Source organism: Castor canadensis, chromosome 13 (genome assembly GCF_047511655.1).
Source record: "Castor canadensis chromosome 13, mCasCan1.hap1v2, whole genome shotgun sequence".
Classification (NCBI taxonomy): domain Eukaryota; kingdom Metazoa; phylum Chordata; class Mammalia; order Rodentia; family Castoridae; genus Castor; species Castor canadensis.
The window spans coordinates 111,667,757-111,683,497 of record NC_133398.1 but is presented as its reverse complement, the minus strand read 5'-3'; the positions used below and the strand labels follow the sequence as shown (position 1 = coordinate 111,683,497).

General features: G+C 36.1%; 1 pseudogene; it reads left to right on the top strand.

Moving 5' to 3' along the window:
• The first annotated feature begins 416 nt into the window (after window positions 1–416).
• Window positions 417–2,127, top strand: LOC141415710 (protein lin-54 homolog pseudogene; annotated as a pseudogene).
• The last annotated feature ends 13,614 nt before the right edge of the window (window positions 2,128–15,741 follow it).

Below are 15,741 nucleotides of genomic sequence, written 5' to 3'. Positions count from 1 at the left end.
AGAGGAACAGAAAAATTAGGATTTATTAGATTCCCTTACAGGAATTGAAGCCACATATCCAAAGGACTGCTTTATGTATCCTAAAGAGGCAGAAAACCCAATAAGGCTGAATAGCTGGGGATCGATCCCAGGGCCTTATATATGTTAGGCAAATGATCTGCTGCTGAGCCATCCCCCATCCCCATTCGGTAAGTATTTCTTGAATGAAGGAATGAGTTTCCAGATAGTTCTCCATAGGCTGTGCTGGTTTCCTCTCCTATTAGAAGAGTAGGGTTAGGTATTTTGGGATGCGGCGGTGGAATGGCGCTGGGCGCGTGATTTTGAACAAACCCGGGTTTGTGTCTCTTCTGAGGCTGCTGGGAGCCCTGGGGGCGTGGCGCGAGAAGGAGGCGGAGGAGCCGCTGGCTTTGCACCTGATCACCTTTCTAGCAGGAGAAGATCATGGAGGTGGTGCCAGATGCGATTGCTAAGAAGCCTCGAACACCAACTTCTGGTCCAATAATCACGAAGGTGATCTTTGCAAAACCAATTAATAGTAAAGCAGTTACAGGACAGACAACTCAAGTATCACCACCAGTCATTGAGGGTAGGGTTCTTTCACAATCTACTCCTGGAACTCCATCAAAGACCATAACAATATCCGAAAGTGGTGTTGTTGGATCAACTTTAAATTCTACAACACAGACACCAAATAAAATAGCCATCTCACCTTTGAAATCGCCAAATAAGGCAGTAAAATCAGCTGTGCAGACCATCACTGTTGGAGGAGTGAGCACATCACAGTTTAAGACAATTATTCCTCTGGCAACTGCTCCAAATGTCCAGCAGATTCAAGTGTCTGGAAGCAAGTTTCATTATGTCCAACTGGTTACTGCCATGACAGCCAGCAGCGCAACCCAGCCACTTAGTCAGAATCCCAGTACAAACACTCAGCCTCTTCAACAAGCAAAGCCAGTAGTTGTTAATACAACCCCAGTAGGTATATCAGTTCCATTTGTCCCAGCTCAGACTGTCAAACAAGTTGTTCCAAATCCAATCAATACAGCTTCCCAAATAGTAACTACTAGCCAGCCACAGCAACGGCTTATCATGCCTGCCACACCACTGCCACAGATCCAGCCCAACCTTACTAACCTCCCACCAGGTACTGTCCTGGCACCGGCTCCAGGAACATGGAATGTGGGTTATGCAATGCTTCCAGCTCAGTAAGTTACTCAGCTACAGCAGTGTCTATAGCAAGCAACTCTAACTTTACTGGAACAACTGGTATCCAGACCCCGGCAAGGCTTCCATTCAATGGCATAATCCCCTCAGAATCTGCCAGTCGACCCCAAAAGCTCTGTAATTGTACAAAATCACTGTGTTTAAAATTATATTGTGATTGCTTTGCAAATGGTGAATTCTGCAACAACTGCAATTGTACCAATTGTTATAACAATTTAGAACATGAAAATGAAAGGCAAAAAGCAATAAAGGCATGCCTTGACAGAAATCCAGAAGCCTTGAAGCCGAAGATAGGGAAAGGAAAAAAGGGAGAATCCGATTGACGTCATAGCAAAGGTTGCAATTGCAAACGATCAGGATGTCTTCAAAACTACTGTGAATGCTATGAGGCAAAAATAATGTGTTCTTCAATATGCAAATGCATTGGCTGTAAGAATTTTGAAGAAAGTCTAGAAAGAAAGACATTGATGCACTTAACAGATGCAGCCAAAGTCAGGGTATAGCAACAAACAGCAGCAAAGACTAAATTATCTTCTCAAATTTTGGACTTGCTCACTAGGCCAACACCGGCTTTGAACAGTGGAGGAGGAAAGTTGCGATTTACATTTGTAACTAAAGAAGTAGCTGAAGCCACGTGTAATTGCCTTCTCGCCCAGGCAGAGCAGGCAGACAAGAAAGGAAAATCAAAGGCAGCAGCAGAATGGATGATACTTGAGGAATTTGGAGATGTTTGATGAGTGTCATCAACTCTGCAGGAAAAGCAAAACATGACCCTTGTGTCATGAATTGCTAACTCTTGCACAAAGACTGATAAATGGAACTGTACAGAAACTTAAGGTGCAATGAAACTTGATTTTCCTGGAAGATAGTTTAATAATTACTGTATTTTAATTCAGTCCTTGTTTTAAATTATATTGAAAGAGAAGAAATTTTAAATGAGAAAATGAGTACATTTTAAATCTTAGTTAATTGTTTATGCCCCTTCTAAATTGAATTTTTTTTTAAAAATTTCTTTATTTTATTATGTAGATGTTTAATTTGCTTGGGTTTCTTAAGAATTAGATGTTCTATCCTTCTGATTCTATTGACAAAGAACATTTATAAATTACTGTAATGTAGTTTGTAATGTATGGCATTGTATGACTCTGTTCAGTAGAAAAAGTCAAAGCAACATGGGTATTACCCGTTCTTTGGTTCTAGATCTAGAATACACACAGATAGAATGTCTACATAAATTCTCATGAAACATATTCAAGTGACATTTTGTATTTAGAAAAGCACTATCTTTTTTAAGAAGAAAAATCGCCTTTTTAGGGTCAACTCTGGAATAAATGTCTATTGTCTCTTTGAGAAATATCAAAGGCAGAAGTAATCCTCATGCACTCTTTTAAAATAAAAAAAGTTGTTATTTTTGTTTTTCAAAAAAAAAAAACATGAAATACCAAGGGGCAGTGTAATAGGAATTTTCAAATGATTGAAAGTGTGTGTTTATAATGAGGAGTGGCCAAGAAATGCTCTGGGATGTCTCCATTTTCTTTCAAAGGAGTGGCATGTGTTTGAAGTAATTATGAACGTGATTACTGGATACTGTGAAAGTGAGATGTGTGAATAGAAGTAAATGTTGTTATGGAGGGAGAATACAGAACTTCACATAAGTATCAAGTACAAAATTTGGATTAGAAGGAGAAATAGGAAAGCTGAAGCTGTAAGAGATGAATTTAGGGAAAGATTTTTCATGTACACAGTCCTTTTTGTAGTCTTTTGAACTGAGAAGTTTCAAACTGATACATGACTTTTAATCTGGTTTACCCAATGGGCCTTTTAGCAAAGCTTTCAGAATTGTAGGGTTTCTTTTTATAAGGGACATTTAATATGTTATCATTTTTATTCAGCAATTTGGCAAGCTGAAGATATGTGTGTTTTCATATAATTGCTAAAATAACCTAAATCATTTTCAGTAATTAAAAAGCCCTATGAATTTAGGAGCCTATTGTAATAGGACTCTTGATTTTATGATAAGAGAAAACCATGCTGGAATTCAGGCATTTTGCAAGATCCCCGAATCCTCAGTGATTATATAACTCTTATATTTCCCCCAAGGAGTCTGTAGTTGTATGTAGTAAGTGTGTATATATGTTCATATGAACATGCAAGATACAGGCAATAGAAATTAAGTAATCCAGAAGAGGATTCTGTTATTCATTAAAGTATCCTCCTTTTGAAATTTGGATTTATAAAATTATAGGGCAGTAACTTTAAATGTAGATAGTGCAAACATTCTTACCACCTCAATCTAGTATGCCTAAAGATTGCAATAAATTTTTGGTCTAAACTTAAACTTTGTTCACTTTGTATATATTTTGTGTTAATTCTAATTGCACCATTGTGATGTGTATTTATATACAGTGTGCAGAAAATGTTTGTGAAATTTGGGTTATAATTGTAGATGATGTATGATGGCATTGCTTAAGAATGTTTTGCTTGTAAAAAACTTGAAGATGCAATCAAATGCAACTAGTTTTTGATTTTCAAGAAACTAAAGTATTAAGCCTTTTTTTAAAAAAAAGAAGAATAGGGTTAAGATATACTCCTACATTCTTGTCAACTCAGTTTTTACTCACAAAACTCTGATTATACTACAAATTATTTAATTTACTCTGATTATACTACAAATTATTTAATTAGTCTCCCATTTTTTGATATTTAAATTTTTTCTAGATTTTTTAGTAATATATAATACTGTCATAATCAATTCTATGTATATATGTTTGTCACCAGTTTCAAATCCTTAGGAAAAATGCCAGGACAAAATTTTGATGTCCAAGATTGTGATTAGGTTTTAGTTCTTGGTGCAGATTTTCAAATTACTTTTGCAAAAATTATGCCGTTTGTTATTCCTACCTGAAGTGTTTGCAAATGCCTTAACAGGTCCTTTTCCTACTACTTTCTAAATTTCTTTTATTTCAACTGAACAACTATATAACTCAAACTCAAATTCAAATGTTTTTAAGTTAATATGTATTTGAACCTGGGAGGTTAAATAATTATTGTTTTTTACCTATGGGACTCATATCATGTACCTGGTTCTCTTTAATGTTCATTTCTTTCACTCTTCAGGAAGCCATGTAATATATTGGAAGAAGCAGGTAGGAGCCTGATTACTTGCCAGAAACAGACTTGATGATGATCTCTACTGCATGGTAGCTCTCATCCTTAATTTCCTCATCAGTAAAATAGGGTAATACTGTATACCTAAGAGTTGTTGTGATGGCAAAAATAAATAATCTATGTAAAGTGACAGGTCAGACAATGGCATGTGACTATTCAATAAATGTTACCAAAGGAATGCAGTGAGTAGAGAGTGGAAAGCCATTCTGAATTGTAGACTATCATTAAGGAAAACCTTTTTAAACATTATTTTCTATAGATTCAGTAACATCTTGCCAAACTGAGGCCTTATAAATTTAGTATAGTGAATAGATTATTATATTAAATTAAAATGTGATAAATACTGTTAAATATTCTTAAAAGATTCACTTTTTAAGAAGATAAACATACATGTTTTTTATAGTGCAATAATCTTCAATTATACTACTCTAAAGTAGTTAGTTTATCTACCTGCTCCAGAATTATACAATTGTGAATTATTAGGGCATATTGTTTATTTAAAAGAAATTAGAGCATTTCAGAAAATTTATGCAAGATACTTTGTAATCATTGTAGTACCATTTCCTCCTAAAGTCTATCTTTTATGCATAAGCTTTTTAGTCAAGGATTTTACCTATGAAATAACTCAAAAGTAAAAGTGAACTCATATTATGTTTTTTGTTATGTCAGTACAAGTCTCTTGTCAGAAATAGTTTTCTCACCTTTTTATTTTGTGTCCTCCATTTTCCCAGGAGCTGACCAGTGCTTTGGTGCATCTAAAATCTTACCTTTTTATTCAGATCTTTACACTTGCATTCTTCCCAAAAATGATACGGCTCTTTCTTAAGCTCTTATCAATCACATCCATCAATGAGTGGATTTTAAAAGGGTATGTTTAAACCTTTTTTAAAAACCATTTTAATTAGCATTTAATAATAGTTCAAGAGGAATTTCATAGTAACAATACCATAGATACATACAGTGTACTTTTAACAAGCTCATCCCCTCTGTTATGCTTAAGTCTTTTGAAGGATGTATTTTAATGGGACATACCTAGTAATGTTATTGTTTCTACAGCAACTATACACAGGCTTATGTAAACTATCTTATAAGGACATAAAACATTTAACTTCATTCTTTAAAACAACAGAGTTTCATCTGAAAGGTTCATCATTGAATTGTTTAATAGAATTTAAAAATACACACCCATGATTAATCTTACAGTTCTAAGATGGATACTTTAATGGGAATTTTAAAGAGTAGTCTTGAGGGAAAATTAGAAGGGACTGGAGGATATAAGATCTGTATGCATGTGAATGTAGGTTGTCAATTGTTTGCTTTAACTTTGCCAAATGTATCTTACCAAATGTATATAGCAAATGCCTGAGCACAATACATATTTTAATAATATATATATATATATGTGACCAATATTGGCTTTTTCTCTTGTTTGTCTTATGTTTGATATAACAGTTTAATTAACAGTAGATTTTATTAAAATCTTTTCCTTTATTAAAAATGTTACCATGGGCAAGGCATGGTGGTACATGTCTATCATCCAAGCTACTCTACAAACCGAGGCAGGAAGATGAAGAGTTCAAGGCCAACCCTGGCATTGTTAGTGGCATGCCACCTTGAAACTTGAATAAAATTTGAGGAGAAGGCTGGGGTATTGCTCAAGTGGTAGAATTTGCTTAGCCAGCCTGTGATCCTGGGTTCATTCCCTAGTAACACACACACATGCACACACATACACACACACACACACACACACACACACTACCATATTTAATGAAAATAATTTTGATTTGCATTGGCTTAAAACTAACCACAATCACCGTGATGGCATAACAGGTAAAGCACTGAAGTTAGCGACCAAAGACTGAGTGCTGACCCTATCCTGTACATGCTAGATGACTTTCAGCCAAGTTAGTTAATAGTTTTGAACCTTCTGTCTCTGTAGAATAAGAAAAATTATACTTTGACTACATACTTAATGATATCTGAGACATCAATTTATTCCACCTACAGCATCATTTATTCAAATCACCTATTAAGGTATACAGTGGGCCACAAATAATTGGTGTTGGAGAAACAACAGCAAGGGAATGGAATGTGCCAGTTCACTTTGGAGATTGGGGTGACTCAGGGTATGATTATCAAGAAACAATTAAATAGGTGAGCAAGATCAGGATAAATGATGTATAAAAAATAATCACAAAAGTGGTTGAGTGGGCAGGCTGGTGATTAAACTGAAGAGCTCTGGGGAAGAATGTTCTTGGCACAGGAAACAATGTCTAAAGGTTCTAAGGACAAAACAAGCCCAGCATGTTACAAGGTCAATAAAGCAACCATTCTGGTGGTGTGGAGGAAATATTTTTTGGAGGTGAACTGGTGCTCAGGAGCCAGGTACACAGAGCCTTGTCAGCCAGGGTAAGGCATTCAGATTTTATTCTGAGTGCCACAGGAACTTCTAGAATGACTGGAACAAAATCTGGCAGCAGTGTGGAGAGTAGATAGTAGATTGAGTGAAATGAATAAATAGGGAGAAATGAGTGTGTGCAAGAATTATTTTCTTTTTAAAAATCTTTTATTCACTTATTCACATGTGCATACATTGCTTGGGCCATTTTTCACCCCTACTCCCTTGTGCCCTTCCTCTCCCCTCCCCCCCAGCTTACAGGCAGAACGTGTTCTGCTCTTTTCTCCAATTTTGTTGAAGAGGCAACATAAGCAATAATAAGAGAGACAATGTGATTTTGCTAGTTAAGATGAAGATAGCTATACAAAGAGATTCCTAGAATTGCTTCCATGCACAAGTGTGTTACAACCCAAGTTGATTCACTTGTAACTTATCTTTACACTGGTTCCTGATTCCCTTCCCATATTGACCTCTGTCACTTTAAGGTTTCTGTGTTAGTTCCTCTGCAGTGGGGACATCAGAAACTGTCATGTTTTGGGTTTTCTACTTATCCACATACCTCAAGTATGTGTTCTCCCTTTGTCTTGTGACCCAAGGCAAAAAACATTGCTGTATTTGCCCTAGGTCTAAAATCCGTGTATGAGAGAGAACATATGATTCTTTGTCTTCTGAGCCTGGCTATCCTTGCTCAGATTGATGTTCTCCAGTTCCATTCATTTACTTGAGAATAATAAGATTTCATTCTTCTTCATGGTTGAGTAAAACTCCATTGTGTACAAGTACCACATTTTCTTAAACCATTCTTCTGCAGTGGGGCATCTTTGCCTGTTTCCGTAACTTGGTGATTGTGAATAGTGCTGCAATAAACATGAGTGTGCAGGTACCTCTGGAGTAACCTTAACCTGTGTCGCATTCCTTTGGGTATATCCCCAGGAATGGGATTGCTGGATCATATGGCAGATATATGTTTAGATTTTTAATAGGCCTCTGTATGTTTTTCCAGAGTGGTTGCACTAGCTTGCCTTCCCACCAGCAGTCTACAAGGGTTCTTTTTCCCCACATCCTCACCAACCCCTGTTTTTGATGATAGATATTCTAACAGGGATGAGGTGGAATCTTAGTGTGGTTTTGATTTGCATTTCCATTATGGCTAGAGATGGTGATCATTATTTCATGTATTTTTTGGCCATTTGAATTTCTTCTTTTGAGAAAGTTCTGTTTAGTTCAGTTGCCCGTTTCTTTATTGGTTCATTGATTTTGGGATAGTTTAGTTTCTTAAGTTCCCTGCATATTCTGATTATCAGTCCTCTTTCTGATGTATAGCTGGCAAATATTTTCTCCCACTCTGTGGGTGGTGTCTTCAGTTTAGAGACCATGTATTTTGTGTGCAGAAGCTTATGAAGTCCCATTTGTCCATACTTTCTCTTTGTTGCTGAGCTGTGGGGTTCTACTGAGGAAGTCCTTGCCCATACCTATTACTTCCAGAGTGTTCCCTGCTCTTTCCTGTACTAATTTCTGAAATTTGGGTTGGATATTAGGGTCCTTGATCCATTTTGAGTTGATCCAAGTACAGCATAATAAACATGGATCTAGTTTCAATTTTTTTCAGATCGATAATCATTTTTCCCAGCAACATTTGTTAAAGAGGCTGTCTTTTCTCCATTGTATATCTTTGGCACCTTTGTCAAAAATAAGGTGGGAATAGCTGTGTGGATTCATATCTAGGTTCTCTGTTCTGTTCCACTGTTCTTCATGTCTGTTTTTGTGCCAGTACCATGCTCTTTTTATTGCTATTGCTTTATAATATAGTTTGAAGTCTAGTATTGTGATATCTACAGCATTGCTCTTTTTGCTGAGTACTGCCTTGGCTATTCACGGTCTCTTGTGTTTCCAAGTGGACTTCAGAGTAGATTTTTCAATCTCTGTGATGAATGTTATTGGGATTTTGATGGGAATTTTATTTTGATGGGATTGCTTTTGGAAGTATAGCCACTTTTACTATCATTATTCTACCTATCCTTGAGCATGGGAGGTCTCTCCATCTTCTGAAGTATTAGTCCTCCATGATCTCTTTCTTCAGGTGTTTGTAGTTCTCCTTGTAGAGGTCATTCACATCCCTTGTTATGTTTACTCTTAGGTGTTTTTTTTTTTGAGGCTAATGTGAATGAAATTGTTTCCCTATATTCTTTCTCCATTTGTTAGTTGTTGGTGTATAGAAAAGCTAATGAATTTTGTAAGTTGATTTTGTATCCTGCTACCTTCTTGTAGCTGTTTATGGTGTCTAGGAGATTTTGGGTAATTTTTTGGCTCTTTTAGGTATAGGATCATATCATCTACAAATAGGGATGTTTAGACAGTTTCTTTACCTATTTGTATTCCTTTTATTTCTTCTTCTTGCCTAATTGCTCTGCTAGGAATTCCAGGAGTATGTTGAACAGGAGTGGGGATAGTGGGCACACTTGTCTCATTCCTGATTTAAGGGGAATGGTTTCAGTTTTTCACAAGTAAGTGTGATGTTTTCTGTAGGTTTGTGAAGTATAGCCTTGACAATGTTGAGGTACTTTCCTTCTATTTTTAGTTTTCCTAGAGCTTTTATCATGAAGTGCTGTTGAATCTTGTTGAAGGATTTTTCTGCATCTATTGAGATGATCAAGTGGTTTTTGTCTTTGCTTCCATTAATGTTTTGTATAACATTTATAGATTTGTGTATATTCAACCAATCCTCCATACCTGGGATGAAGCCAACCTGGTCATGGTGAATAGTCTTTCTGATGTGTTCTTGGATTCGATTTGCAATTAGTTTATTGAGGATTTTTAAATCAATATTCATTATTGAAATTGGTCTATAGCTCTCCTTTTTGGGGGGTGTCTTTGTCAAGTTTAAGGATGAGTGTAATACTGGCTTCATTAAATGAGTTAGGCAGTTTTCCTTCCTTTTTTATTTTGTGGAACAGTTTAAGGAGAGTTGGTTTTAGTTCTTCTTTAAAGGTCTGATAGAATTCAGCTGAGAATCCATTAGGTCCTGGTCTATTCTTTTTTAGAGACTCTTTATTGCTGCTTCATTTTCATTTTATGTTATAGATCTATTCAGGTGATTAATATCCCCTTGGTTCAAATTTGGATGGTCATATACATTTAGAAATCTGTCCATTTCTTCAAGGTTTTCAATTTTTTACAATGTAGGTTTTCAAAGTAGTCTCTGACAATTTCCTGGATTTCCATGGTGTTTGTTGTTCTCTCCCCTTTTTCATTTCTGATTGTACTGATTTGGTGCTTTTCTCTCCTCGCTTTAGTCAGGTTTGTCAGGGCCTTGTAAATCTTATTTATTTTTTCAATGAACCAACTTTTAGTTTCATTGATTCTTTCTGTAGTTTTCTTGGTTCTATTTCAATGATTTCAGCTCTTATTTTTATTATTTCTTTCCTTCAGTTTCCAATTGTTTGCATGTTTTTTACTGGTGTTTTAATTTCTGACTTCTAGTTTTAATGCATTTTGATCTGATAGAATGCATGGGATTATTTCTATTTTCTTTTGTTTGCTGATGGTTGTTTTCTGCCCAAAATATGATCAATTTTGGAGAAGGTTCCATGAGCTGCTGAGAAGAATGTATGTTGCACAGAACTTGGATGTAATATTCCGTAGACATCTGCTAGGTCCATTTGATCTATGGTGTGATTTTGTTCTAGAATTTAATTATTGATTTTTGTTTGGAGGACCTATCTAAACATGATAGGGGGTATTAAAATCTCCCACTACCATTGTGTTAGAGTTTGTGTATGTTTCTAGGTTCTTTAGAGTATGTTTGATGAAATTGGGTGCATGGACTTTGGGTGCATGTAGGTTGATAATTGTTATTTCCTTTTTGTGTATTTCCCTTTTATTAGTATGGAATGTCCTTCTTTATCTCATTTGATCAATGTAGGTTTGAAGTCTACTTTGTCGGGGATAAGTATTGCTACTCCTGCATGTTTTCAAGGGCCATTGTCTTGGTAAATCATCTTCCATCCTTTCACAGTAAGCCAGTGCTTGTTTCTTTCAATGAGATGGGTCTCCTGTAAGCAACATACTTTTGGCTCTTCCTTTTTAATACAGTTTGCCAAATGGTGTCTTTTGATGGTGGGATTTAAGTCCATAAACATTCAGTGTTGATATTGATCTATGTGGTGATACCTATAATTTAGTTGTCTTTGTTATTTAACAGTTTGATAGGGTGCAGCTAAATCAATGTTACTCTCTACATTCTTGCCTTTTCTTCTCCTGTGCTTTGGTACTGCCTGTCCTTTCATTGTTTTGTATACTTTCATTTTCTGTGTGCTGGATTCTTTGAAAGAATCTTTTGTAGTGGTGGCTTGGTGGTCATATATTGCTTTAGCCTCTGCTTATCATGGAAGATGTTTGTTGCTACATCTATTTTGAATGAAAGTTTTGCTGGGTAGAGTACGCTAAGGTTGAAGTTGTTTTTATTCAATCCCTAGAATACCTCACTCCACGTTCTTCTTGCTTTTAAGGTTTCCTTTGAGAATTCTGCTGTGATTTTGATGGGTTTACCTTTGTATGTTATTTGTTTATTCTCTCTTACAGCCTTCAATATTCTTTTTCTGTACTATGTACTTGTCATTTTAATGATAATATGTTGTGGGGTAGTTCTAGTTTGGTCAAGTCTGTTTGGTGTCCTGGAGGCTTCCTGTTCCTGAACGGGCATGGTTTTCTCTAGAATTGGGAAATTTTCTGTTATTATTTTGTTGAATATATTATGAATTCCTTTTCTTGCACCTCTTCTTCTTCAATGCCCATGATTCTTAAGTTTTGTCTCTTGATGAAGTTGGTGAATTCTTGCATATTAACTTAAAAAATTTTGATATGCTTGAGTAATAATTCTTGAGTTTTTCCTTTAGTTTCCATTTCATCTTCAGGTTCTGAGATTCTGTCTTCTGCTTGTTCTAGTCTGCCCAGTGGCCTTCCAATATATTTTGTATTTTTGTTTCATTTTTTTGGTGAGGTTTTCCATACCTTTGGTCACTTCCTCTTCAATATTGTCAATTTTCAACCTTAATTCATTTATCTCTCTATTTATAGTGTTCTCTGTTTCACTTTTGTATTCATTTATGGCTCCTATGAGTTCACTTATTTATTTTGTGTCTTCTCATATTCTTTAGTTTTATTGTCTTGGATTTTCTTGAGTGCCTCCTGCATGTATTGGTTGACCTTGTCTAGTAACATCTTCATGAAATTTTCAGTGATTTCTTGCAGGATTTCTTCTTTCATGGTGTTCTGGTGGGCCTTGTTGGGTTCCTTGGGATAGTCTATCTTAGTTTTTTTGTGGTCTGGACCTGGGTATCCATTTTCTTCATCTCCCTCTGAATACTGTACTAATGTTTTTTTGGTGGGAGAACAGTTCCCATAACTTTTTCATCTTCCCATCATTCCACTTGGTACTGTTTTTGTCCCTGTTCTGTGTGTAATTTAGTATTAGCTAACTTACAATAGTAAAAGTAATAAAACCAAGAAAGAAAGAGAAAGAAGAAAAAGAAAAGAAAGAAAGAAAAAGAAAAAATAATAGCAAACCAAAGAAATCAACAGGAGAGGTGGTGTACTAACCAACAGTTAACTAGACAAGAACCTAGAGAGAAAGAGACAAAAATTTTGGTTCAGGAACATGGATTTCCAGTATTAGTAGTTCTGGTGTTACTGCTTCAGCATCCAGTCCTGGTGTTGGTATTTAAGCAGTAGCTATGCTGTAGTCTCACCAGGTGGTTAGGTCAGGAGATAGTTTGTGAACCTCTATCTGCCTCATTTCAGGCAGTGACTCGTATTACACTGACGGTCAGCTGTCTACTTTTGCAGGCTTTGTTTACTGGAAGTTCACACGGAGAACAGCTCCTTGCCTTTCCCTCCTTCTCTGGTGTGCTTAAACACTCTGCCCTCTCTGCTGTGTGTCCTTTTTAGTTCCTTGTTTATAATTAAGGGTTTTTTTTTGTGGTGTGGTGATCAGTCTGTCCAGGAGGCTATGCTAATTTGTAACAGGGGTAGCTGTGGGAATAATTTGTGCTGCTTATTTGCCCACCTTTTGGTCTGCATCAAGCAGGTTTGGAGGTGGCATCTGGCAGGACAGGACCCCTCCTGGTTTCTCAGTGTAACACGGTGTGAAGAAGCTTTGTGAGAGCTGGGGGTCCAGGGTGTTGGATTTTTGCTTATTCTTGGTTGTTTTTATCTTCCAAGTGCGGCGCCAGCATCTCAGCAAGATTTTTTATTTATGGAGTTCATGCTGTCTGCTTCTTCCCTTTAGTCACTATCTTGGATCTCTCCATATTTTCATTTTCATTAACGTCCAGGAATCTTTTCATTTGTTCTTTTATTTCATCAATGACCAATTAAACATTGAGCAATGTGTTGTTCTGCTTGCAATTGTTTGCATGTTTTTTACTGTTGTTTTTGTTGTTGAGTTCTAGTTTTAATGCAGTGTGATCAGATAGAAGGCATGGGGTTATTATTGTATTCTTATATTTCCTGAGGCTTGTTTTGTGCTCTAAGATGTTATCAAATTTGGAGAAGGTTCCATGGGCTGCTGAGAAGAATGTATATTTTGCAGAAGTTGGATGAAATATTCTGTAGACATCAGCTAGGTCCACACCATCATTTATGGTGTTATTTAGTTCTAGAATTTCTTTATCGATATTTTATTTTGAGGACCTATCTATTGGTGATAGAGGGATATTGAAGTCTCCCACTACCACTGTGCTGTAGACTGTATTGTTTTTAGGTTCTTCAGAGTATGTTTGATGAAATTGTGTGTATTGATGTAGGGTGCATATAGGTTGATAATTGTTATTAACTTTTGGTTTATTTCCCCTTTGAATAGTGTGGAGTGTCCTTCTTTATCTCATTTGGTCAATGTAAGATTGAAATCTAGTTTGTCTGAGATAAGTATTGCTACTCCTGCCAGTTTTGGTGGGGGGGCATTGAACTGGTAAATCTTCTGCCAGCCTTTCACCCTAAGCCAGTGCTTATTTCTGTTGATGACATGGGTCTCCTGTAAGCAACAGATTGTTGGATTTTCCTTTTTAATCCAGTTTGCCAAATAGTGTATTTTGATGGGGTAATTAAGTCCATTAACATTCAGTGTTAGTATTGATAGGTATTTGGTTATTCCTGACATTTGGTTCTTTTGTTAAGGGATTGATTGTGTGCAGCTGAATCAATGATACTCTCTTCTTTATTGTCTTTTAATCTCCTGTGGTTTGATACTGCTTGTTCTTTCATGGTTTTGTTTGCTTTCATTTTCTGTGTGCAGAATTCCTTGAAGAATCTGTTGTATTGGTGGCTTGGTGGTCATATACTCTTTTAGTTTCTGCTCATTATAGAAGACTTTCATTGCTCTATCTATTTTGAATGAAAGTTTTTCTGGGTAGAGTATCCTAGGATTGAAGTTATTTTAAATCTGTGCCCAGAATATTTCACTCCATGCTCTTCTTTCTTTTAAGGTTTCTGTTGAAAATCTGCTATGATTTTGACAGATTTACTTTTGCATGTTATTTGTTTTTTCTCTCTTACATCCTTCAATATTATTTCTCTATTCTCTGTGCTTTTTCTTTTAATGATAATATGTTGCGGGGTAGTTCTATTTTGGTCAAGTCTCTTTGGTGTCCTAGAGACTTCCTGTACAGGGATGGGTATAGTTTTCTCCATTTGTGAAATTTTCGGTTATTATTTTGTTGAATATGTTATGAATTCTTTTTGCTTGCACCTCTTCTCTTTCTTCAATGCCCATGCATCTCATCTTTTGTCTTTTGATTGAGTTGGGGAGTTCCTGCATATTCTTTCACAGGTCTTGAGTTGTTTGACTAATTGCTCTTCAGTTTTTCTGTTAATTTCCATTTCACCTTCAAGTTCTGAGATTCTATATTCTGATTGTTCTAGTCTGCTGGAGTGCTCTTCCACTGTGTTTTGTACTTCTGTTTCATTCTTTTTTGAGGTTTTCCATACCTTTGGTCACTTATATTTAATATTATCAATTTTTGACCTTAATTTATTTATCTCTCTATTTATGGTGCTCTCTTTTTCACTTTGATATTTATTTAGTATTCCTATGTGTTTATTTATTTGTTTTTGTGTCTTCTCAAATTCTTTTGCTTTCTTGTAATTTCTTGAATGCCTCTTGTACATTTTAGTTGACCATGTCTAGTAACATCTTCATGAAATTCTCAGTGATTACTTGCAGGATTTCTTCTTTTAGAGAATCCTTCTGGGCTTTACTTACTGGGTTTTTTGGCATAGTTTATCTTTGTTTTGTTGGTGTCTGGACCTGGCTATCCATTTTCATTATTTCCCTCTGAATCCTGTATTAAGTTATTTTTGGGGAGAATCCTTTCCATCCCTTTGTCATCTTCCCATTGCTCCACTTGCTGTTTTTGTTCCTGTTCTGTGTGTAATTTAGTATTAGCTAACTTACAATATTAAAACTAACAAAACAGAGAAAGCAAGAGAAAAAGAGAAAAAAAAGAAAGAAAACCAAAGAACTCAACAAGAAGAGGTGTTGGACAAACAAACAGGGAACAAAACAAACAAACAAATACATAAAAATATTCAAGGTTCAGGAACAACAGAATTTCAGTCTTAGTACTTCTGGCATTACACCTTCAGCATCCAATCTTGGTATTGTTATTTAAGCATAAGCTCTGTTTTAGTCTTGCCAGGTGATTGGGGTGACTCACCAGTTTTTTTCACTGTCTTTCAGTAGCCGCTGCTTAGTCAGCTTGTTCCTTGGTGAAGTGTGGCTTGTCTTCAGGTACCAGAGATCTGCTTTGTGTTTCACCAGCCATCCTGCTTTTGCCTCTCCTCCTTCTTCTGTGTCAAGGTCAGAGATCCATCATCTGGCCCCCTGCTCTCTGTGTGTTATGCTGGCTTGCTGATTGTTTTTCAGTTTTGCAATGTTATTTGGCTTTGGGTGT